The sequence below is a fragment of the Physella acuta genome, unplaced genomic scaffold (assembly GCF_028476545.2).
Source record: "Physella acuta isolate Inbredline_101_S28 unplaced genomic scaffold, ASM2847654v3 ptg000240l, whole genome shotgun sequence".
NCBI classification, from domain to species: Eukaryota; Metazoa; Mollusca; class Gastropoda; family Physidae; genus Physella; species Physella acuta.
Window position 1 is genome coordinate 164,963 of NW_026731759.1, and position 25,910 is coordinate 190,872.

General features: G+C 38.8%; 1 protein-coding gene and 1 long non-coding RNA gene across 7 annotated transcripts in view; one reads left to right on the forward strand and one right to left on the reverse strand.

Moving 5' to 3' along the window:
- Nucleotides 1–25,910, forward strand: part of LOC131938280 (ribitol-5-phosphate xylosyltransferase 1) — a 76,998-nt gene that overhangs the window by 2,485 nt on the left and 48,603 nt on the right. The gene's annotated exons all lie outside the window — the stretch shown is intronic.
- On the reverse strand, nucleotides 11,433–14,876 carry LOC131938282 (uncharacterized). The gene is made up of 3 exons (XR_009386289.1): nucleotides 14,633–14,876; nucleotides 12,056–12,117; nucleotides 11,433–11,613 (listed from the first exon to the last, which is right to left on the reverse strand). It is a non-coding gene; the product is annotated as an uncharacterized LOC131938282 (long non-coding RNA).

A 25,910-nucleotide genomic window follows, 5' to 3' on the forward strand; every position in this document is an offset into this window, starting at 1 on the left:
AGTGTCGTTGATAAAAAAAAAACGGGACATAAAAACAGGTTGTAAATCTGTTTCTCTAGTAGATCTAGTCTAGAATGTGACTTCAAATCTGGCAATAAATTCTTGTTTTATTTCTCCGCGTGACGTCAGCTTACACCTTACGTCTGGTGGGGATCACCTTTCAACAGATGAAATGTAGATTGTGTCATGTGTCAGACAATGGGTAGATTTTTTTTTTCACGGCAGGGATAGATTTATTCTCAAATGGAAAGATTTCTCTTGACCCGAATAAGATTTCAGAATTAATATTTAGGGGGTCTCATTTTCTGATATCCCGCCAAGTGGTCTGAGCAACGTATTCTTGAGTCTTGAGTATCGATTTAAACCATATATGCTACCCGGCTGGTACAGTTGTTTTTTTGTTTTTTTTAAATTTAAATAGGTTTGTTAAACATGATAAAAAAACAGATCAAAACCTAACTATTCAACCAGCCACCAACCCTATACAAAGCGCAGAATAGGACCGTGACCGACCATCTGTCTTATACATTTTTTTCTTTAGCCTTTTTTTATCGGTGTGTATTTTTTTTAAACAAGATAATAACGCACTGCAACACAGGATTCACCTTCCCCTGTCCCCACAAGGGACATAACCAGACAATGCCTACAGTTGTTTTTTCCTGCTGCTTTTAAAACAGGTGGCACTAAAACAAGCTTTGTGTCGCCCCTGAGTCCGCGTGATGGCGCATATAGACACCGCAGCTGTACAGTACAGTTGTGTGCCCTTGGCTGAATGTTAATGGCTGGGGATATCAAACCACTGCTGGATCTCTAGCTGTGGTAATGGATAACCTCGGTAATGTTTGCTCAGCTCGCGGCCACAATAGCACCCCTAGGGTCGGGGGGTTATATCATCGCTGGCCTCGCTCGGTATAGTCGGGGACCCACCGAGGCTTGATGACGGTACTTGATTAGTTATTGTCGCGGTGGTGTCTCTTGTTTACCTCGGCGGCGGCTGTTCCCTGGGTGATCCGTGTCACTCGCTTTGTCCTCACCGACAACGTTATACTGGGCTACCACTCTATCTAGTCAGTGACGTCATCCACACCGTTTGTTGTGGGCTACCGGCAAGTGACGTCATCCACACCGTTTGTTGTGGGCTACCGGCTAGTGACGTCATCCACACCGTTTGTTGTGGGCTACCGGCTAGTAACGTCAGCCACACCGTTTGTTGTGGGCTACCGGCTAGTGACGTCATCCGCACCGTTTGTTGTGGGCTACCGGCTAGTGACGTCATCCACACCGCTTGTTGTGGGCTACCGGCTAGTGACGTCATCCACACCGCTTGTTGTGGGCTACCGGCTAGTAACGTCATCCACACCGTTTGTTGGGCTGCCGGCTAGTGACGTCATCCACACCGTTTGTTGGGCTACCGGCTAGTGACGTCATTCACACCGTTTGTTGGGCTACCGGCTAGTGACGTCATTCACACATAGTTTGTTGGGCTACCGGCTAGTGACGTCATTCACACATAGTTTGTTGGGCTACCGACCAGTGACGTCATCCACACTCTTTGTTGGGCTACCGGCTAGTGACGTCATCCACAGCGTTTGTTGGGCTACCGGCCAGTGACGTCATCCACACTGTTTGTTGGGCTACCGGCCAGTGACGTCATCCACACCGTTTGTTGGGCTACCGGCCAGTGACGTCATCCACACCGTTTGTTAGGTTTCCGGCTAGTGCTACACCGGGCTACCCCTAAATCTTCTTAGTGTCATCAACCCATATAAGTGGGTATACAGTACATATGGAGGGCCACTTTTGTGAAGTTGGACGGTGTTCCCTAGCGTTAGAGAGCTAGACTGCTAACCCGAAAGTCTCGAGTTTCAAATCCGGTTTCAAATCAGTAGAATGTCCCTTCTGTGTACCTAACTCAAGCTAATGAAATCAAAGGCTGACCACAAAATCCCTTCATATGTATTTATCATCTCTGAAAGAGATTAACTCTACTTCATCTGCCCCGCATGGTCACGAAGGGGAAATGACATTTGTGTAGCAAACCTTCCCTCTAACACTGTCAGTCATGGTGACCTGGCAACGCCCATGCACACATGTCTGATTGATGTACGATGTTATCTTCTGTCAGTTTCTATCCCCCCATCCTCACAACATTATGCTAATGCAAGAAATTAAGTTGACGTTAATCCCCCTCTATTGATTTTTATTTCAATAAATGGAATGTTTTTTTAAACTGATTCTTGAAGTTTTAATAAGCCAGTGTAACATGTTTGGAACCGTTTTGTCAGGAATGTTAAAATGTATAGGCGATCTGCTTAGAATGTTCCAGATGGCTACTATGCAATGTTTGTAGTCGTGTACAACAGTGGGAGTCACATCGACTTTATCTGGCAAAAAAGAGGCGTCATAACGGTTTAAAACCGCCATCATCACCACCTTCATAAGCTCATACAACATCACCACCTTTATAAGCTCATACAACATCACCACCTTTATAAGCTCATACAACATCACCATCTTTATAAGCTCATACAACAACACCACCTTTATAAGCTCATACAACATCACCACCTTTATAAGCTCATACAACATCACCACCTTTATAAGCTCATACAACACCACCTTCATAAGCTCATACAACATCACCACCTTTATAAGCTCAGACAACAACACCACCTTTATAAGCTCATACAACATCACCACCTTTATAAGCTCATACAACATCACCACCTTTATAAGCTCATACAACATCACCACCTTTATAAGCTCATACAACATCACCACCTTTATAAGCTCATACAACATCACCACCTTTATAAGCTCAGACAACATCACCACCTTTATAAGCTCATACAACATCACCACCTTTATAAGCTCATACAACATCACCACCTTTATAAGCTCATACAACACCACCTTTATAAGCTCATACAACATCACCACCTTTATAAGCTCATACAACACCACCTTTATAAGCTCATACAACATCACCTATATAAGCTCATACAACATCACCACCTTTATAAGCTCAGACAACAACACCACCTTTATAAGCTCATACAACATCACCACCTTTATAAGCTCATACAACATCACCACCTTTATAAGCTCATACAACATCACCACCTTTATAAGCTCATACAACACCACCTTCATAAGCTCATACAACATCACCACCTTTATAAGCTCATACAACATCACCACCTTTATAACCTCATACAACATCACCACCTTTATAAGCTCATACAACATCACCACCTTTATAACCTCATACAACATCACCACCTTTATAAGCTCATACAACATCACCACCTTTATAACCTCATACAACATCACCACCTTTATAAGCTCATACAACATCACCACCTTTATAACCTCATACAACATCACCACCTTTATAAGCTCATACAACATCACCACCTTTATAACCTCATACAACATCACCACCTTTATAAGCTCATACAACACCACCTTTATAAGCTCATACAACATCACCTATATAAGCTCATACAACATCACCACCTTTATAAGCTCAGACAACAACACCACCTTTATAAGCTCATACAACATCACCACCTTTATTAGCTCATACAACATCACCACCTTTTTAAGCTCATACAACATCACCACCTTTATAAGCTCATACAACATCACCACCTTTATAAGCTCATACAACATCACCACCTTTATAAGCTCATACAACACCACCTTCATAAGCTCATACAACATCACCACCTTTATAAGCTCATACAACATCACCACCTTTATAACCTCATACAACATCACCACCTTTATAAGCTCATACAACATCACCACCTTTATAACCTCATACAACATCACCACCTTCATAACCTCATACAACATCACCACCTTTATAAGCTCACACAACATCACCACCTTTATAAGCTCATACCATATCACCACCTGTGTAAACTCTTTCATGTTACTTTTATAACCGTATAGGCCTACAACATCGTCATGTTTATAACCTTATACAATATCACCACGTTTATAAACACGTGTTACGGTTATAACCGTATACAATATCATCACGTTTATATGCCGGCCCTTATCATGACTTCCACCAGTTCTGACCACTAGTACCTGTTTACACCAAACAAAATAAACTTCTTGAGTTGCTCGCCCCTGACAGCACCACGACTGATCTAAATATAGGCTCATTTAAAAATAGATTAGAAAAAAACAGCCTTGACATATTGCCCAATTGGATATCTGCCTAAACTTTGCTTGATATAATGGGTTCTATAGGAGTTTCTACAAGCAATTAATGTGCGTTTTTCTATTTAGTTTTTTTTCTTTGGGAGACAGAAATAACTGTTTAAATTATGCCGGAGTCGCTACTGGTTTTAAAATCATGTATCGAAAGTGGTGCATCATATAACAGAAAGTGGTGCATCATATATCTGAAAGTGGTCAATTATGTAACGCAGTGAAGACAGAACTCATGAACGTCAGTCGATACCTTAGATAGACTCCATCTTACACGGCTTTTCGGATATACGGTGTTTAAGTTTTAATAAATTTCTAAAATAAACGATGGGCTTTTATGTCTGTTCAAAATAAATGATGGGCTTGTATGACTGGTTGAAATAAATGATGGGCTTGTATGTCTGGTTGAAATAAATTATGGGCTTGTATGTCTGTTCAATATAAATTATGGGCTTGTGTCTGGATTCCAGAAAGTTGACCAGTGACCGACCAGTGGACATAGCACGTGACCTGGTCCCAAAGATAAGACGCGTCTCTTATCTCTGACCTGCACTCTCTGGTTGCAAGTCGTCTACACTCACGGAGCACACACTCACAGAGCACACACTCACAGAGCACACACTCACAGAGCACACACTCACAGAGCACACACTCACAGAGCACACACTCACAGAGCACACACTCACAGAGCACACACTCACAGAGCACACACTCACAGAGCACACACACACAGAGCACACACTCACAGAGCACACACTCACAGAGCACACACTCACAGAGCACACACACACAGAGCACACACTCACAGAGCACATTGTTTACACATCTCCACAGATAACTAAGTTTCTTGTCTGTTTTCACATATTTGATTTATCCTTGAGTACAGCTTACATAACCCGAGACCCGTAGAATAGTAGAATATGCTGCATCTCACTATCTCACATCTCATCTTTATATTCAACTTTGTAAACTCATTATAAAACTTTTCGAAAAATCCATTAGAAAACCATCCTTGTTCAACGCAAAAATCCATGGAAATTAACGTAAACTTAGCATGGCTTGAATAAATAAGCCATCTGATGTTCTGGCGAATCCATCGCTCTTCAAAGATACATAATAGGTTGGTGAATCTAGATAGGAGCGAGCTATACACTGGTAGAAATATTTATAGCATTAACCCACTAGGGACAAGTTGGTTCCTTTAGTAATAGAACTCTTGCTGCAAACATAGAAAAGAATTAGAATTATAGATTTGTGCTAATGCTGGATATACGGCCAAAAATTATATATATATATATATATATATATATATATATATATATATATATATATATATATATATATATATATATATATATATATATATTAGATAAAAGTATCATCGACAGAATGTGTTAATGATTTGAAAGTCTGACTATTGATATATTGCCAGGAATATTCTCCAGACATTATACCGGTGTTGTGGTATTGATCGTATTCGTTTTCTTGCTACTGAAAATAAAACTCCTCAATAGAAAATTGGCCATTTTCCACTTGATTCCTTTCCGTGTATGTAAAATCCCGAAGAGAAACAATCTTTCAATTATCTTGACTTGTGTATCCGTCATGCGATTGAGCAGTTTGACATTTGCAAGTTTACCAGGCTTAGCTTCTCTCTGGGACCGGCTTTTTTTTAATAGAAAAAAGAAAAGAACTGTTGATTTTTTGTTTAGACTTTGTGAAATAAACACATGGCGGCAGTGAAGTGCTGGTGTGTTCTCGTTTGTTTCTGAGAACTTGTGTCGTATTAATGTTGGTGTAACTGGCTAAGAATTGAAGCTTGGTCTCTGGCAAACAATAAATACAGCGACATCAGTTAGTTTAAAAACGGACTACAAGTGGTGTTGTGGGGTTCATTTGCCCCTTATCTTGGAACTCTTGTGTTCCTTTTCTTTTAATAGTATAAACCCAGTGTTCCTCTGTTAATGCTCTTAAAGTTAACACAGGTACTATCGTCAGTAACCGATTTCATTCAGGCCCATCCCACTTAGATATCAGAGCCCAATCTACCTTGGTAACAGAGTCCAGCCTACTTTGGTATCAGAGCCCAACCTACCTTGGTATCAGAGCCCAACCTACCTTGGTATCAGAGCCCAACCTACCTTGGTATCAGAGCCCAACCTACCATAGTATCTGCCCAACCTACCATAGTATCATAGCCCAAAATACCTTGGTATCAGAACCCAACCTACCTTGGTATCAGAGCCCAACCTACCTTGGTATCAGAACCCAACCTACCTTGGTATCAGAGCACAACCTACCTTGGTATCAGAGCACAACCTACCTTGGTATCAGAGCCCAACCTACCTTGGTATCAGAGCCCAACATACCTTGGTATCAGAACCCAACCTACCATAGTATCATAGCCCAACATACCTTGGTATCAGAACCCAACCTACCTTGGTATCAGAACCCAACCTACCTTGGTATCAGAGCACAACCTACCTTGGTATCAGAGCCCAACCTACCTTGGTATCAGAGGCCAACCTACCATAGTATCTGCCCAACCTACCATAGTATCATAGCCCAACCTACCATAGTATCAGAGCCCAACCTACCTTGGTATCAGAGCCCAACCTACCTTGGTATCAGAGCTCAACCTACCTTGGTATCAGAACCCAACCTACTTTGGTATCAGAGCCCAACCTACCTTGGTATCAGAGCCCAACCTACCTTGGTATCAGAGCCCAACCTACCTTGGTATCAGAGCCCAACCTACCTTGGTATCAGAGCCCAACCTACCTTGGTATCAGAGCTCAACCTACCTTGGTATCAGAGCCCAACCTACCTTGGTATCAGAGCCCAACCTACCTTGGTATCAGAGCCCAACCTACCTTGGTATCAGAGCCCAACCTACCTTGGTATCAGAGCCCAACCTACCTTGGTATCAGAGCCCAACCTACCTTGGTATCAGAGCCCAACCTACCTTGGTATCAGAGCACAACCTACCTTGGTATCAGAGCCCAACCTACCTTGGTATCAGAGCCCAACATACCTTGGTATCAGAACCCAACCTACCATAGTATCATAGCCCAACATACCTTGGTATCAGAACCCAACCTACCTTGGTATCAGAACCCAACCTACCTTGGTATCAGAGCACAACCTACCTTGGTATCAGAGCCCAACCTACCTTGGTATCAGAGGCCAACCTACCATAGTATCTGCCCAACCTACCATAGTATCATAGCCCAACCTACCATAGTATCAGAGCCCAACCTACCTTGGTATCAGAGCCCAACCTACCTTGGTATCAGAGCTCAACCTACCTTGGTATCAGAACCCAACCTACTTTGGTATCAGAGCCCAACCTACCTTGGTATCAGAGCCCAACCTACCTTGGTATCAGAGCCCAACCTACCTTGGTATCAGAGCCCAACCTACCTTGGTATCAGAGCCCAACCTACCTTGGTATCAGAGCCCAACCTACCTTGGTATCAGAGCCCAACCTACCTTGGTATCAGAGCCCAACCTACCTTGGTATCAGAGCCCAACCTACCTTGATATCAGAGCCCAACGTTGTACACAGCGCCTTTAATAAAACTAATAACTTCAATATTGTTTTAGAAGGTGCTTTAAGATACAACGCAGGCAAATATCTCCCCCAAAAATGTGTCCTCACCAACTAATATGACATAACAAGGCATTAAAATATAGCAATCAGCACTGAAGCTGATGTAACGACCACGGATGATGTAACGACCACGGATGATGTAACGACCACGGATGGTGTAACGACATCACACGACTGACGATGCTTATTGCCCCACCAGATCAAGGAATGAGCAGATCAAACCGTACTCATGAACATGCAAATTCTCATCAGAATATTTCAAGCACCCTGCTCACCCTATCATTGGACTCACCCGGCTAGAAAATCTATTTTTCTGCACAATTAAATGTTTAAGTCAGATACACTGCCCTAGCTCACCTCATCTTACGCCGTGATAACTCATGCTGTCCCCCCCCCCTCCCCCATTCAGATGAAAGACACTTTATACGTGTAACAGTTGATATTCTGGTAACCTTAGCTTAACAGGGCTTAACTGATTCATAAGTGTAACTCTCTTGATCATAGTTTATCGTGCATTCATAAGTATAACTAACTTAACTATGCAGTCATGACTATGACACTAATACAGTTAGAACCTCACCCCCCAGATTTATATTAGCATAACATTGACTTAGAATAGGGATAAATCTCTTTTAATATGTGGGGTTTGACTAGACCCTGCCCTTATATACGGCCCTTATATCGCACCTATCATCTCGTGACCCTATACCGATGTTTCATCAAGTCAGACAACTCTTAGGAACATTCCCACCGCCATCAGCCTAAATGTTGAGCCACTAGCTGTGTGTTTCACGTGTAATATTGGTAACAAACATCTGTCTCACAGCTCAATAATAGAACTGTTGTAATAGTTATTTGTCCCACGGCTCAGTACTATTGTAACAATTATACTTCCCATAGCCTAGATAACAAACATCTGTCTCACAGCTCAATAATAGAACTGTTGTAATAGTTATTTGTCCCACGGCTCAGTACTATTGTAACAATTATACTTCCCATAGCCTAGATAACAAACATCTGTCCCACAGCTCAATAATAGAACTGTTGTAATAGTTATTTGTCCCACGGCTCAGTACTATTGTAACAATTATACTTCCCATAGCCTAGATAACAAACATCTGTCCCACAGCTCAATAATAGAACTGTTGTAATAGTTATTTGTCCCACGGTTCAGTACCATTGTAACAATTGTACTTCCCACAGCCTAGATAACAAACATCTGTCTCATAGCTCAATAATAGAACTGTTGTAATAGTTATTTGTCCCACGGTTCAGTACCATTGTAACAATTATACTTCCCACAGCCTAGATAACAAACATCTGTCTGTTGTTCACACAATAACTTGTTCTCCAGATTTTGTGTGGCAGCATTAATCGTGTCTAGTTATAATATGTTGCGATGCTATCTGCTCTTTTGTTTCCGTGCCGTTACACTTAGACCATGATTTTCTGTTAGTACGTGTAAGCTAACATGTTATGTGTGTACCATCTCACGTTAAATAAACCGGGAGTAATCTCCCCTAAACTTTCTACGTGGGGTGGCAACTCGGAATATTGGGCTTGTAAGTTGTTAAAGTAGCTTACCAAGTTCTCGCACCGGTAGTTGCCAGCTGGCGTTTTTTTGTTTTTTCAAACCAAATGTGAATATTTTTTATTTATTTTTTTTTTTAAGTTATGAAATCTACTTTCGTTTTTGGAATAAAAAAAACTCCGACAATAAGTTGTTTTAAGTAAATTAAGTTTAAAATAACACACACACACAAATATATTATATTTTATATAGATCTAGATAGATCTAGAATACAACCTGTATAATAATAATACATCTATAATCTATATAAAATATGATATTTATAGGCCTAAAAGATTTCAATCGTAAATCTGAAATCAAGCCTAATTTAATTAATAAATATATATAGCCTAGATCTAGAGTCTAGATTTCTAGATCTAGAATTCTATATCTAGATCTATGACTTAAAAAAAACCCTCTTGAAAATTCCGACTTAGACAGTAACATACGACATACAGGATTTATTTTTAATTTATAGACTCAAGAGTAGTCTAGAGATCTAGATTCTAGATCTAGTTTCTTTTATTTTACAGTGTAGTTGAGTGGAATTAATTACTAAATTACTAAATAGGCTATTTACTTAAAGACAGGTAGACTAGAATATGTTCACTATCAATTTATATATAGAATCTAGATTATTCTAGATCTAGCGAAGTTTAGTGTAGTCTTGTTGTAGAACTTAAGAACTAAATCTAGAGTGTAGGCAACTGTAGTAATTTAGATTTAGAATCTAGTACTGTGTGACGTCATTTTAGGGGGTGGGGGTCTGGCTTTTTGTGACGATGTGTAGGGGGAGGGGGGGAGGTAAAAATCGTCAAAAAAATGCGTGACGTCATTTATAGATGACCCCCCCATGGAGAAGATCCACACAGAAACAGTTGAAGGAAAGGGGCCTAACATTCAAACAGGTAGAGGTACCAACATGATTTTAGAGATTATGTAGATATACATATATATATAGGGGGAGGGGTAGAGAGAGAGAGGGTTCATCTGTAAATTGAATCACACATTTTATGATGATTTTTACCTCCCCCTCATAAAGGAGGGCAGTAAAAAGAAGAATGTATGATAGCTGGGTAATCCTAATTTATATAATCAGATTATTGTGGTAAATAAAAGTCAACATATCTAGCCTAACAAAATGCCATGAATTTAAAATATATATTATGACTTAGAGAAAGTTTGGTGAAATGGAAATATCTGCAAATTTGATTTATTGATGATGTGTAACTTAGTTATATTATTCCTTTGGAGCTGATATTAATAAAAAGTTAATGAAATTATAGAGTTTTATCCAATTGATGTTTCTAAAGCCTTGCATGAACTTAATTTAAATATATTTAGCTGCCCAGGCAAAGAACCCAATGAATTTTCCAGAATTGGCTTGTCGTTTGACTGATGGTAACAAAGAGAATCACCCAGGATCTTCGCTGATAAGAAAATCTAAAGACATACCTTATTCTTCTATATCTAAATGTGATTTGTCTAATGAAAATATTTATTCAGTGACAATTGCTAAAGATATTTTACCATTATTTCAAACATCATCTTCTGAAATGTTGTTTTCTATCTCTAAACCTTCCACAATTTCTTCAAGTTTCAAGAGATATTTTAACATCATTGCCTACTTCCCACAGTTCTTATGTTCAAAATTTGCAATTTTCTGAGAAACAAAGTAATAATAAATTTGTACCCAGTGTTTTAGTTTCAGCTCCATTAAAATTTAATAAACCAATCAATTTCAAAATTAAATGTTTCTTATCCCATATGAAAGTAGTCTGTTTTATTTAAGAAAAATCACCTTTAAAAAAATTTAATGTTTGAATGTCAATAAATTGTTGACATGGACTGGTTTTAGTGTACAATAAAGATTCAGTTTTGATGTCAATGTAGTTGCTTCTGAAAGAACTAAACTATAAACAATAGCATTTATATTAATATCTCAATGGCAGTTCAGTATACTTTCATCATTGTTTTCAAATAACAAAACAGAACTACAGTTTTAAAATTGAAAAAAAAAATGAAAAGAATTTCATAAATGGATGGTTTTTTAATTACTTAAAACAGAAGATGCATCAATACAGCATTACAATGTATATGATTAATATTTCTTTTCATGGACAATCATCATTTAAATTCTTCATTAAAAGTTAAATTCAGCTTCCTTGTGTCTAAAAATCCACATCCATGCTGTTCCATTTACCTAGAAATTAAATAAATAATATTTTTAACAACTTTCTGTAATATGAAAAAATTAATCATTGATTAAAACAGACAGCCAATATAGCAGTTGAATTAAAATTCACCTGTTTCTGTGACATTTGCATGTAAAATTAGAGTGTTCAGAGGTATATACCCAGCCACCTTTAATTTCCCTATCTTGAGCCAGGTACTCATGAGAGCTGGTACTCATGAGACTTAGGACATCATACCAGGACTAAAACCAGGGATCTGAACTCTTATCTTTTAGGATAGAAATGTGAAAGCTACTGTCTGACAGTCCCACTATCAAGCCATACATATTAATACTTACAGTATATAATCTTAGTAGCAACATATTCTTTAAGAATTAGAACACTGAATCGATTTCAAACTTGGGCTTAAGCTGAAAAATGGCTTATTATAAAAAAAAAAATTCAGCTCACCTTTAGTTCAAGATCAGCACCAATAGCCACAGTAAAGTGTGAGAAAATTGCTTGCCAAGTACCTAGGGAATTTAAATATAATAAATTATTAAGTTTATCCATATATTATATTAAAATAATTATTTAACTAATATGAGATATTAATATATATATATATATATATATATATATATATATATATATATATATATATATATATATATATATATATATATATATATATATATATATATTTATAAAAAGTTTAATTTATTGTAAAGGTTCAGTTTTCCATCTACTTAGCTTGTCTTAAAAACTAAAATATCTGGTTTACAGTTAACCATATCTTAACTATTACAAAACTATTAGTTTCATTTTCATTACTTGTAACTAAAAATTGTAGTCGATAGATCTAAAACTTAATTCTATTAACAGCTAACTGTAACCATACTGACTCTGACCAATTTATTAATTTTTGTACCCTGTAATTCATTAATAATTAGGCTTATACTAAAAGGCCGAAAGTTATCAATGGACACCAGCGAGAAAAGTCTCAAAGGTATTTGAGAGGTGTATAAATTCATTTAAAAATCATGCACAGCGTAGTTACAATTAATATGGTTATAAAATCCTGTCTATCTGGTTTTTTTCGGACTTTACTAAAGATTGGATGTATTTGATGTTTATAATATTTTCGGTAACTAAATAAAAATTTAAAAAAAAGCAAAAACAATTTGGTTTTCACGTGTAATGGCGACATAAACAATGGCATCCTGCTATTGGATAGGCCGCCATTGATTTTATTGTACACATTGTAAGCTAAAAATAGAAAACTAGGTCATGGGGTTTTAAATTTGCATGGTTATTTAAAAACTTGACCTGCAAAGTTTTGTAAACAAATAGTTATCGATCACTAAGTTACTGTACAGCCAATCAATATTTGTCTTACGAAAGTGAAACATCCGGTTAGGCTTGATGAAAATAAATAGAAATGTAGCCTTAAACTCAACAAATTATTTTCAAGTTCTCTGGATTTGCAACTTTTATAGCATTTATTCTAAAAATATAAAATTTCTAAATTAATTTTAGGCTTAAGTTTTTATTTTTTATTTTTTTTTACGGTCTAAATCTAAAAAGCACGTTTTTATTCCATGTCAACAACATTGGGGACGGAATCTCGTCAACTCGCTCGCCTCCATTGTAGATTTTATAGTCCCTGGTCTAGACTAACAAGACTAGCCTACAAGTCTAATTGTACTAATACACTTGATCTAGTTTATAAGTTTACTACTAGGCAACTTGCTAGAAGACTAATACTTAACCAAACTTTAACTTGCTAAAAATAAAAGGGCCTAATACAATAGTAGATGGCCTAGTAATACTTTTTTTTTACTGTGCTACTTACACTGCTTTTGGTACTATTACTATGACTAACTAACTACTAACTAAACTCTATTGTAGCTTGATGGAGATCTATCATCTTGCTCTTCTAGTAGTCTACACTACTTACTACTTAGAAAAGTAGTAGCACTACTGTAACAATTTCAAACTAAATTTAATCTATTTATTACTAGATCTACTCATTGCAACACTGTAGTCTGATAAGTCTGTAAGCCCTAAATGTATCTAGACCTAGATTCTAGTCTAATTTAGTTTCAGTCTAGTTATTAGTACCTACACTCTACAATAGTCTACAGTACTCTACACTACACTCTACTACTACTCTAATCACTCTACTGGCTACTGATCTAGATCTAGTAAATAGCTAGAGTAGATCTAGTCTAGATTCTAGATATAAAAAAATTGATTTAAAATTAAAAACAGGTTAGCCTTACTAGGCTACTAGGCATTACTAGCTCTTACTAAACTTAACTAGGGTAGGTTTTACCTAAACTAGATCTAATCTAGATCTAGAATCTATCTAGATCTACTAGATTCTCTAGATCTAGATTTTAGATCTAGGGCCTACCATACTACCATCTGCAACTAGAATCTAGATCTAGATCTATTCTACTATCTCTATCTAGATCTAGTAATACTATCTATCTAGCCATCTATCTACAAGCTACTTCTAATAACTAACTAGTAATAGGCCTACTTCTAAAATATTAAACAGTAATCACTGAGTAATCAGTACTAGAATCTAGAGTCTAGTTCAGTAATCTAGCTAGATCTAGATCTATTAACATTAACATTGTTGTCTAAGTTCTAGATATCTAGATCTAATATCTAGATCTAGAATCTAGATTCGATTAATAAGTAAGTCGTAGGCTGAGTGAGACTGGAAGTCATCCTCATTTTCCTGTTGTTTTAGTTTTTACCGTCATCCTTTTCTTAATATTTTTAATATTTTATCTAGATCACTAAAATACTAGATCTAGAATCTAGATCTAATATATTCTAATTCATGAACTTATACTCTTAGAACTAGATTAAAGCAATGTAGATCTTAGTTGGTAGATTCTAGAATCTAGATCTAGATCTAGATCTCTAGGTCTGGGAATCTTAAGTCTCGTAGCAAAGACTGAGTAGAGTCAGAGTAATGTCCCCTAGCCTTGGACAAACTATCAACAAAAGAAATAAAATCAATATACTTACCGCCACAAAACTTTTATATTCAAAAATGCATACACATGTGTTTGTTCCCATCCATATGAACAAAACAGCGTTGAAAGTTTTTACAGTTGTTGCATTTCTGGAACGTTTGATGATTTTGAAATCTTGAAGCGGGACCTACTAACAAATAGCCGCCATGTTTTTTTGTTATCAATGGGAAACCCCGTTCACAACAATTGATTTAGTTCGAAAACTTTTATCTCTCCCTGGCTAACCAGACATGAATTAACGCGAGAAAGAACGATAAACTTACAAGTCCAATAGACATGATTTTTAATTACTTAAACTTTTAAAAATAGAATAGAATCTCGTGGAAAAAAGAATTGCGCACCAAGTGAACGCCAAATAAAGATATGCATGATAGTGCGCAATATTATTAGTACTTTATAAATTTACATGCGTTTTTTTTTTTTGAGAAATTGGAAATAGCGTAAATTACTACTTCCGTTCAACGGAAATTACTCAAAATTTTTACAGAAGGTAGAGAATTAGATCCTTTACTTACATGTGAAATTTCATCTGAAATAGTACTCAAGTTATAGACTTTTGAAAAATTCAAAGTAGAAAAAGTACCACTTCCGGTTATCGGAAATTGCTCAAAAGTTGATACGGATCTACGATTTTGATAAAATACTTATACATGAAATTTCATCAACCTAGCTGTAACGGTACTCAAGTTATCGTGTTTACACACACAGACACACACACAGACACACAGACATACGGAAAAGATTGCAAAATTATGTTTTTCCGTATCAGTGGGGTGTAAAACGTCGAGATTTATAAAACTCTCGATTTTTTTTGTGCACGATTATAAGACTTTCTCTATACTTCGTATATATGAGAAAGAAATCATTAATATTTGTGCATGGAGCTGAAGAGCCGCATCTTGACACCAAAAGATTGCCGCAGGTTGCCGACCCCTGTCTTAATGCCTTCCCGTATTTTATTTTTCTTTAATTAAATGCGTCCCTTTTTAGATATGAACGTCACGTCGAGGTATTACATTAATTGCTTTTAATTGAAATTATGTTAGAAGTATGTTGTCATAACGTTACTATTTTTACACTTTCAAATAACACCTACAGTTAAGTAGTCAATTGGTAAAATATACTGTTTTGCCAATGCTACATAATTAATAAAAAGAAATTACTTATGATAATTACGTAATGAAATTTAAAACGATTTATTGTGTTTTTCAAGTACGTTTTAGTTACACTTGGTTAATTTAGCTACTCTTGTGAAAGTTATTTCCCTTGCATAAAATTTTGGTATTTGGATTTCCAAATGGGTGATAATTCGTTGCTTAAATCTACATTCATTTCAAATTCCTGAACCTTAGGTTGACCGCTTACTTATATATATAACTCTAGCCTATTATTTGCTATTGTAAATAAACCGGGAGTGATCTCCCCTAAACTTTCTCGAATATTCTTATAAAAAAAACGGGGGATGGGAACTCGGGATATAGACATGAATTTTAATCCATTTTAAATACTTAAACTTTTTAAAATAGAATAACATCTCGTAGAAAAAAGAATTGCGCACCAGTGAACGCCAAATAAATGTGCACAATAGTGCGGAGTATTATTAGTACTTAAAAAAATGGTAACATTCATTTTTTGAGAAATCGGAAATAGCGTAAAGTAGTACTTCCTGTCAACGGAAATTACTCAAAATTTGACAGAAGGTAGAGAATTAGATCTTTTACTTCCATGTGAAATTTCATTTATCTATCTGAAATAGTACTCAAGTTATAGGCTTTTGAAAAATTCAAAGTAAAAAAAAGTACTACTTCCTGTTATCGGAAATCGCTCAAAAGTTGATACAGATCTACGATTTTGATAAAATACTTATATATGAAATTTCATCAACCTAGCTGTAACGGTACTCATGTTATCGTGTTTACACACACACAGACAGACACACACACACACACACAGACATACGGACAAGATTGCAAAATTATGTTTTTCCGTATCAGTGAGGTGTAAAACGTCGAGATAAATCTCGATATTTTTTTTTTGCACGATTACAAGACTTTCTCTATAGGCCTACATCGTATATACGAGAAAGTAAAAAGACAATATTCTGGAGAAAAAAACTCTATGATACACATGTAATAAGTCAATAAAATGCTAATATTTGATAGTGTGTAACTTGATCTCTCTTACAACGCTGGCTCGCCCATTAGACTAAAGCCCACATTTATGACAGTGCTTTATGTGAAAGCTTTACTCTGGCCGGTATACAAACTAACCTAGTGACCTAGTGACTTTACCACCGCTTCACCCCCACCCCTACTTTATAAACGTTTTTCGTTGCATAGTAGCCCTGTGTATAATTTATTTCAAATTTCCACTCTTTTAATGACCTATAAAAGGTTACAATTGTGTAGTTTTTACTTTTTCAGTGCCGTACAACGTACAGCAACTCCCAAGAAACTACCGATCTTCCAACCTTTATTTTACAATCAAAGCAAGGATACAGATAGGTACTTGACTAGACATGTATGATTGGACCCCCCCCCCCCCCCTCACCCAATCATCTTAACCTTCAACGTCACACAGACCGCTGGCAGCAGTTTTATTTACAAATTAGTTGACACCCCGGGGGAGGGGGTGGGGTACTGCCCCTATACCTACTGCCCTAACCGCTTTGATTCCCCAGGGTATCGACTTTTCTTTGAACCCTGCTGACGCTGGGCCGATGCGAGTCTTGCCAAATTAGTTCTCAACTCTTGATAGCGCTGGTCCCCCTGCTAATGACATTCATCTTGTTTCCATTGATTGCTGGCTGGAGTTTACATGGCTCAATGTTTTACGTGGCTCAAGGTTTTACATGGCTCAACGTTTTACATGGCTCAAGGTTTTACATGGCTCAATGTTTTACGTGGCTCAAGGTTTTACATGGCTCAAGGTTTTACATGGCTCAAGGTTTTACATGGCTCAATGTTTTACATGGCTCAACGTTTTACATGGCTCAAGGTTTTACATGGCTCAATGTTTTACGTGGCTCAAGGTTTTACATGGCTCAAGGTTTTACGTGGCTCAAGGTTTTACATGGCTCAATGTTTTACATGGCTCAAGGTTTTACATGGCTCAACGTTTTATATGGCTCAACGTTTTATATGGCTCAGGGTTTTAACAACACCCTCCCCCCATTTCCACAAAGTACTACCGATTCTTGTTTCGATTAATCTCTTCTGTAACGCCAAAGCGTTCTGTAAAAACTCTCCAGCAACTATAATCATATCTCTGACCCTAGCTCTGACCCTAGCTCTAACCCTAGCTCTGACCCCTAACCCTATCAGCTGATAAGGAAAACATACCTAGAAAATCCTTAAATGTAACAAATACAATCCAAACTATGTTATAACTATCTGAACGTGCGTTATGAAACCCAATGGTTTGTCAAAGATACCATATCTTAATTGTATTGTATTTTTATTGTAGAATACTCTCTCACAAAAGACTTTACCAGGGAGAACTAAGCACAAGGATTATAAATAATATTTCCATTAATGAACTGATTGAACGGTTGGGGTCAAATTTTCAAGACATTTTTTTCATCTACACCGTTTTTCTTTAACGACCCTTGTCTGGCGGGGGCTAAGGTGGAAGAAACAAGCTATTCTTGGTTGGGAGCGTTCAAAAAAGTATATTTCAGTATAACTTTATTAATTTGTTTTTTAAAACGTGAAGTAATTAAAGTTGTACCAATAAAAACAAGTAATTAAAAAAGTCTAGTGACAATTTTAGCGCAATTTCCTTGTGTTATCTAAAAATAGCTCTGTCGTAGCGTAAATCAAGAGCAGGGTTAGTAAAACCATTGGTTAGTTATTAAAACGTTTTTTATTAATTTTTTTTTTCAGTATTTTACATGTTTTATTTACAATAGAGTTACATGACTAAAAACCATTGCGCGCCTACTGAACGTGATGACGCAGCCATTGAACGTGATGGCGCAGCTATTGAACGTGATGACGCGTGTGGTGTGGTTGGAAAAATATGCCTACTAATTTGGTCCAAATTTTAATTAATTAAAAAAAATTGTTGTGACCGAACAAAAGGATATTTCTGAAAACTTTCTTCGGCAATATTGTTCTAAATTATGGCAGGAATCGATTGGTACATGTTTCAAGTCGCTAAGTGGTCTGGTTGCCGAGATATGGGCCAAAAACTGCTTTTTTTCGAGGTTTTTTGGCTTTTCCGGGAAATACATGAAAGAAACCCGGAATGTTTATGGCCTATGTTCATCCTCGTAAATTGCTTAACATAATTGCTTTTGGAACTAGTCATCGATATTGCTTCGTTGAGGAGGAGATGCGACTTAAAGCTGCGGACACACATCCATCCATCCATCCATCCATTCATTCATACATCCAGAAATGACGGGTTAATAAACGCAATTCTCCAGAATGGAAATTGCGCTAAAAATATGTTACAAGGAAAATTGATACTTTTTAAAATGTTGACTCCGCGCCAATAAATAACCGTAAACAAAAGTTACTCAACTATTTATTTCAACTTAAATAACATCAACAGCCCGCCCCAGCATACAATTTAACGTTGTTTTTTAAATCGGAAATTTCCGGATCTATTTTCCACACGGAGCTCTAGATTCTCTGTGTGTTGAAGTCAATAAACACCGGCGCTGGTTCTAAAGATATATCACAAGACATGTCTGTCTGCACCTTGTTTATTTACTTAGGCTGCCACTTCGCACGTGAGCTTACTCCCATCTCAGATTTAAATATTTGGTAGGCTCGCTAGGCTTTTGTCCAATTTGTCCATTCTCTACTTCTCTCTATCTCTCTGTTTTGTGTTTACATCAATACATGTATCAAAATCATCTTTATTATTTATCTATTTTTCTAGAGTTAACTCCACTTACGTGAGCTTACTCTCTGGTTAATCATTCAATTTAAGACTTACACCACTCATTAAAATATATATGACTACATCACATTATTTAACATATTTCTTGTACCATCACCTTTGAACTCGAGGTGTTAAGTTAACATGACATTGTGGCACCGACCTCTTACACCTGACAACTGCACTGCCTGAAGCAATGAGGGCTGGGCGTTAGTCTAGCACTGTGGCCATGTGGCTTATAAAACAAATACAGTATTGCAGAAAAAAATCTGATGTAGACCACAAACTTGCCGTCTTCTCTGCTTTCTACCAAACACCTATGTCTTATAGAGTTCTGACAACCCTCAAACCCCCTTACAACCCTTCACCCCCCCCCCCCCCCAACACACTCCTGACTACCCCCAAGCCCACAACGCCTTACACAATTCTGACAACCCTTATACCCCCACCCCAGTCCTGACAACTCCCAAACCCCCAATCCAGTCCTGACAACACATAAAACCCCAACCCAGTCCTGCCTACCCCCAACCTAGGCCTGCCTACCCCCATCCCAGTCCTGACAACCCCCAAACCCCCAACCCCCCAACCCAGTCCTGACAACTCCCAAACCCCCAGCCCAGTCCTGACAACTCCCAAACCCCCAGCCCAGTCCTGACAACCCCCAAAACTCCAACCCCCCCCCCCCCAACCCAGTCCTGACAACCCCCAACCGAGTCCTGCCTACCCCAAGCCCACTATGTATTTTAATTCAGTCCTGACTTTCAGCTTCTCCCATCCGACCGGCTAACCGGCACTTTTCTATTCCATTACGGCCAATTTTACACGGCGGAATGCGATTACCGCCTTGTTGGGATGCTGGTCAAATCTCGGACCAGTGCACGTGCATAAACGAGCTGAGGCCCCCAACACAACGGCAGCACTCACGTCGCTGGTCCGCATACATTGTGCCAGCACCTCCCAGCGTGAGTACATAACGACCAGATGACTACTCACACTTCTAATCGTAGCGCCGCCCAAAGAAGAGCTAGCTTTGGGGGGGTGGGGGATCAGTTAATGTTAGGGTGGTCATCTCGTTTACTTGTTGGGCTATTTGAGGCTGGTCCTACTAAGGACAGATCCAAGTTATATTGTCTTCCTTAAGTCGTCCGTGTCCATGGAAACAACATGTCCAAAGTACATAATTTATAACGTTTTTGCTTTTAGATCAGCCAAAATTATTTTTTTTTGCATTTATTTTACTGAAACCTTCCACAAATATGAGCTACAAATATACAATTTTACTTAATTAAAGCTTTTCACAAATATGATCCAAAATGAACTTGATGCTTTGCTCTGAGACCAGCCCAACTAAAATATTAGCCAAAATGTACTTGAAGCCCAACAAAAATATCATTTCAGATCGCGTGTCACAGGAGCCCTGATAATGTTTTTTTCGCTTTTAAATGATCAACAAACATAAAAAAGTGAACGTCTGCCTTGTCGTGTTTTAATTGATAATCTCTTTCATTAGAAGCCAGGGGATGTATCGCCACGCTATTTCATTCGTAGGCTCACTCCCAAATACATTCTATCCCCAGAATGAGCAACCCATACAGTCCTGACCCAACTGCCAACCCCCAGAATGTGCAACCCATACAGTCCTGACCCAACTGCCAACCCCCAGAATGTGCAACCCATACAGTCCTGACCCAACTGCCAACCCCCAGAATGTGCAACCCATACAGTCCTGACCCAACTGCCAACCCCCAGAATGTGCAACCCATACAGTCCTGACCCAACTGCCAACCCCCAGAACCTGCAACCCATACAGTCCTGACCCAACTGCCAACCCCCAGAAGGTGCAACCCATACAGTCCTGACCCAACTGCCAACCCCCAGAAGGTGCAACCCATACAGTCCTGACCCAACTGCCAACCCCCAGAATGTGCAACCCATATAGTCCTAATCCAACTGCCAACCCCCAGATGTGCAGCCTATATAGTCCTTACCAACTGCCAACCCCCAGAATGTGCAACCCATATAGTCCTTACCAACTGCCAACCCCCAGAATGTGCAGCCCATATAGTCCTAACCCAACTGCCAACCCCCAGAATGTGCAGCCCATATAGTCCTGACCCAACTGCCAACCCCCAGAATGTGCAGCCCATATAGTCCTTACCAACTGCCAACCCCCAGAATGTGATGCCCTTATAGTCCTAACCCAACTGCCAACCCCCAGAATGTGCAGCCCATATAGTCCTGACCCAACTGCCAACCCCCAGAATGTGCAGCCCATATAGTCCTTACCAACTGCCAACCCCCAGAATGTGCAGCCCATATAGTCCTGACCCAACTGCCAACCCCCAGATGTGCAGCCCATATAGTCCTTACCAACTGCCAACCCCCAGAATGTGCAGCCCATATAGTCCTGACCCAACTGCCAACCCCCAGAATGTGCAGCCCATATAGTCCTAACCCAACTGCCAACCCCCAGAATGTGCAGCCCATATAGTCCTGACCCAACTGCCAACCCCCAGAATGTGCAGCCCATATAGTCCTTACCAACTGCCAACCCCCAGAATGTGATGCCCTTATAGTCCTGACCCAACTGCCAACCCCCAGAATGTGCAGCCCATATAGTCCTGACCCAACTGCCAACCCCCAGAATGTGCAGCCCATATAGTCCTTACCAACTGCCAACCCCCAGAATGTGCAGCCCATATAGTCCTGACCCAACTGCCAACCCCCAGAATGTGCAGCCCATATAGTCCTTACCAACTGCCAACCCCCAGAATGTGATGCCCTTATAGTCCTTACCAACTGCTAGAAAGCTGTACATGACCTATGTGCACTGCCTTATGCTCAATTTTTCTCTCAACGTTTTCCTCGCCTAGACCTTCCTCCCACCCAGTCAGCTTCTAATCATTAACTAGACAGACAAAATAGAGATTACAAACACGTCATCTTTTGTTTTTTAATTAACCCAATTAGTAGCACGTTAGGGAGGGGCCGTTAAAACCCAGTAATCACACTTGTATCTGGATGGCCTAGGGGAGAGAATGCGTGTCGTCGTTAGCCCAGTCCAGTTAGATCATTTAAATCTCCACACGTGCCATCCTTTCATTGGCTTATCAGAACAACTCGTCAAATATTCACGCGAATAATTACTTTTTTTATGGAGATATTCTTGCACATAAAAATGTATTTTTCATCCGATATTTTATTTAGAAATATGAATATATCAGGTCAATTAACGCGAGTAATATAATGTTGGGATCTTGTCCAGTTAAGCCCCGCCAAAAAGTTCTACCGCCACCCAAAAAAGTAATAAAAAGAAGATACGAAACTTGTGCTTTTAGATTTTATTGGAGAGGGTGGAATTGGGACGTCATTGGTAATTTGCATGAAAAGGCCTGCATTTTTGGTACCATTAACCCTAACTCAAACCCGAACCATAACCCTAACGTATATGCGGATAAGGCATTGTTTTATATGGCGTGCATTTAAATAGTTAAATGTCTAAACATCATCTTGCATGTCTACAGTTGTGTACTACATTCTTGCACTATCCTCGGAGGGTGGAGGGCTCAAGGCCGACATCTTAACGACCAATCAAACAGAAGACCAATACCGGCAAAAGGCCAGTCGGCCGACTAACAAAAACTCTATCTCTAGCTAATTTCTTACAAGCCAAATACGGAGTGGGATAGGTCCCTACGTAATAACAAGAAGAGTCCAACATCAGAGAAAGGAATCAAAGACCGCCACTGCCCCACACAATGTTTTGTTCACGTTGTTCATTTTAGCCACCTTGTTGAGAACTTATCATTTTAATACACGTTTTATTTTCATTTAGTTAAAGTGATTGTGACGTCTACAGCGTATTACATCTGTTGCCCACTCGAAAGAAGACATTTCTCTTCAGTAGTCTATAGCGTGTTACATCTGTTGCCTACGACTAGTATCAAATTTAATTAAAGCATAAATAATGGCATAACATATGTTTGTGTGAACCGTTTTATTTTTCTATGTTAAATTAAAATTACGGGTTTTTGTTGTTTTTCTGTTTAGAACTTTCTAAAAAAAAAACTCAATAAATTATTTAGAAATTGCGACATGTCCAAATGAGAATAGATTAAAAACCCAATTATCCATCTCACAGTTGCTGATATTTTAGATTTTGGCCATTTGTCCTGTCGGCTGTGTGTCCATGTCGGCCTTTTTACCGGGTTCCCTTCTTTACTCCGGGTGATTTAGTTGTGTTTGTTTACTTTTGTGACATGTTAACAAATGCTACCTGTAATTATCTTGTTTAGTTTGACCTTGAATCCAGTGTATGATGCACACACATTAAAAAACACCCAATAAATGGATCAATGAAACATGCGGAGGGTTCGTGGTGGTTGTTTAATTACATTAATTAATGAAGGCGAACTGCATACCTTTCGCGGCCTATCAGATCGTTGTAATAGCCGGTGTTAACATTGAATAACAACAAAGTGTCCGCACTGTGTTGTGTGGCTTTCTCTCCACACTTCCATTACAACTCTAACTCAATTTATACATGACATGTTTTCATCAGTTTTATGTTAATGGGAATGGTAACTTAATCCCTCAAGACTGGCCTGGATGATCGCTAAGTATCACTAAGTTGTTGACATTACCTGCCACTAGATCCTAGTTATTCACTGGTCTTCTTTTGTTATTTGTAGCATTTATCTCCTGTTAAGCTTTGAGTTATCGCCCTTTCCTGTACCTAGTTATTCTGACATGATGATTTTAAACATCTTTCACGTGGGACGGCGTGGTCGAATGGTAGAGCGTTAGGCGGCTAACCCGAATGTCTTGAGTTCGGATCTCGGATCAGACTTGTGATTGGGGAAATGTTACGGCGACTGGGCGTAGGGCAGACCACACCATGCTGAGGTCAAGATTTTATGACCTCTACTTCATCCACCTAAGCTAGATCCAATTAGGAACTTTACTTCTCAACTACAGCATCTAGTGACGTAGTAAAGTTAAAACTTTTTAAATCGCCTCCTGCCTTTAATTATGCTGAAATCTGACCTGACCAAACGTTTTCCCGACCCCTCGCCCCCGACAGACACAAGAGATAACCCAAGCGCCGCGTCCACAGGTCATTGACCTGTACAGGCAAACAACCTACTCGTGTGTTCCATAGCACCCTCTCGGTAGACTCCGGGTGGGCAGCAGATAATGGAGACCAAAATAAATATTCCAGACCTGTTTCTATGTTTACCCGCCAATTTATTCAGCACTTTGCATACTGAGGTATTTAATCATACATTTTAAACGCGTGGTTTTAAATCAATATGAAAGGCGTTTATTACAGATGCCAATCCCTTGCCTAACGCAAGTCTACCTGTTCCCAGTTTTAACTTATTTCCCTTTCTAACATATTTACCTTAAATGCTATTCCCGTAACATAGTCCCCTTAGATTTCATTCCCGCTGTCTAACATATTCCCCTTAGATGCCATCCCGCTGTCTAACATATTCCCCTTAGATGCCATCCCGCTGTCTAACATATTCCCCTTAGATGCCATCCCCCTGTCTAACATACGAGGCTTACTATGGAGATCGATTGCCTATATTTCATTACAAAAATACTAGTGAATCAAATTCTTTAGTTTTAATATAAAAAAACAAACAAAAATCTCAAGTGATGAAGAGAGGAACTTAGTCTGACAGAGTTGACATGAGAACAAGCTAACATGGGACTCTTGTAGATTTAATTTAGCAACCACCTCCACCCCCTCCTTGCACCTCACGGCCCTGCTTGCTGAATGGCTGGCACTGATCTGTTCATGGAACCATCGTATGTGTGCTGGAAACTCTTGCATGGGTGCAAGCGGTGCTTTCAGCATGGCCAACTGTTGTACACAGTTGGCCAATATTTTACTGCCGCCAACTGTTGTAATCACTGGGCCAATATTTTACTGTTGTACACACATGGCCAACTGTTGTACACACATGGCCAATATTTTACTGTTGTACACACATGGCCAATATTTTACTGTTGTACACACATGGCCAATATTTTACTGTTGTACACACATGGCCAATATTTTACTGTTGTACACACATGGCCAACTGTTGTACTCACATGGCCAATATTTTACTGTTGTACACACATGGCCAACTGTTGTACACACATGGCCCATATTTTACTGTTGTACACACATGGCCAATATTTTACTGTTGTACACACATGGCCAACTGTTGTACTCACATGGCCAATATTTTACTGTTGTACACACATGGCCAACTGTTGTACACACATGGCCAATATTTTACTGTTGTACACACATGGCCAATATTTTACTGTTGTACACACATGGCCAACTGTTGTACTCACATGGCCAATATTTTACTGTTGTA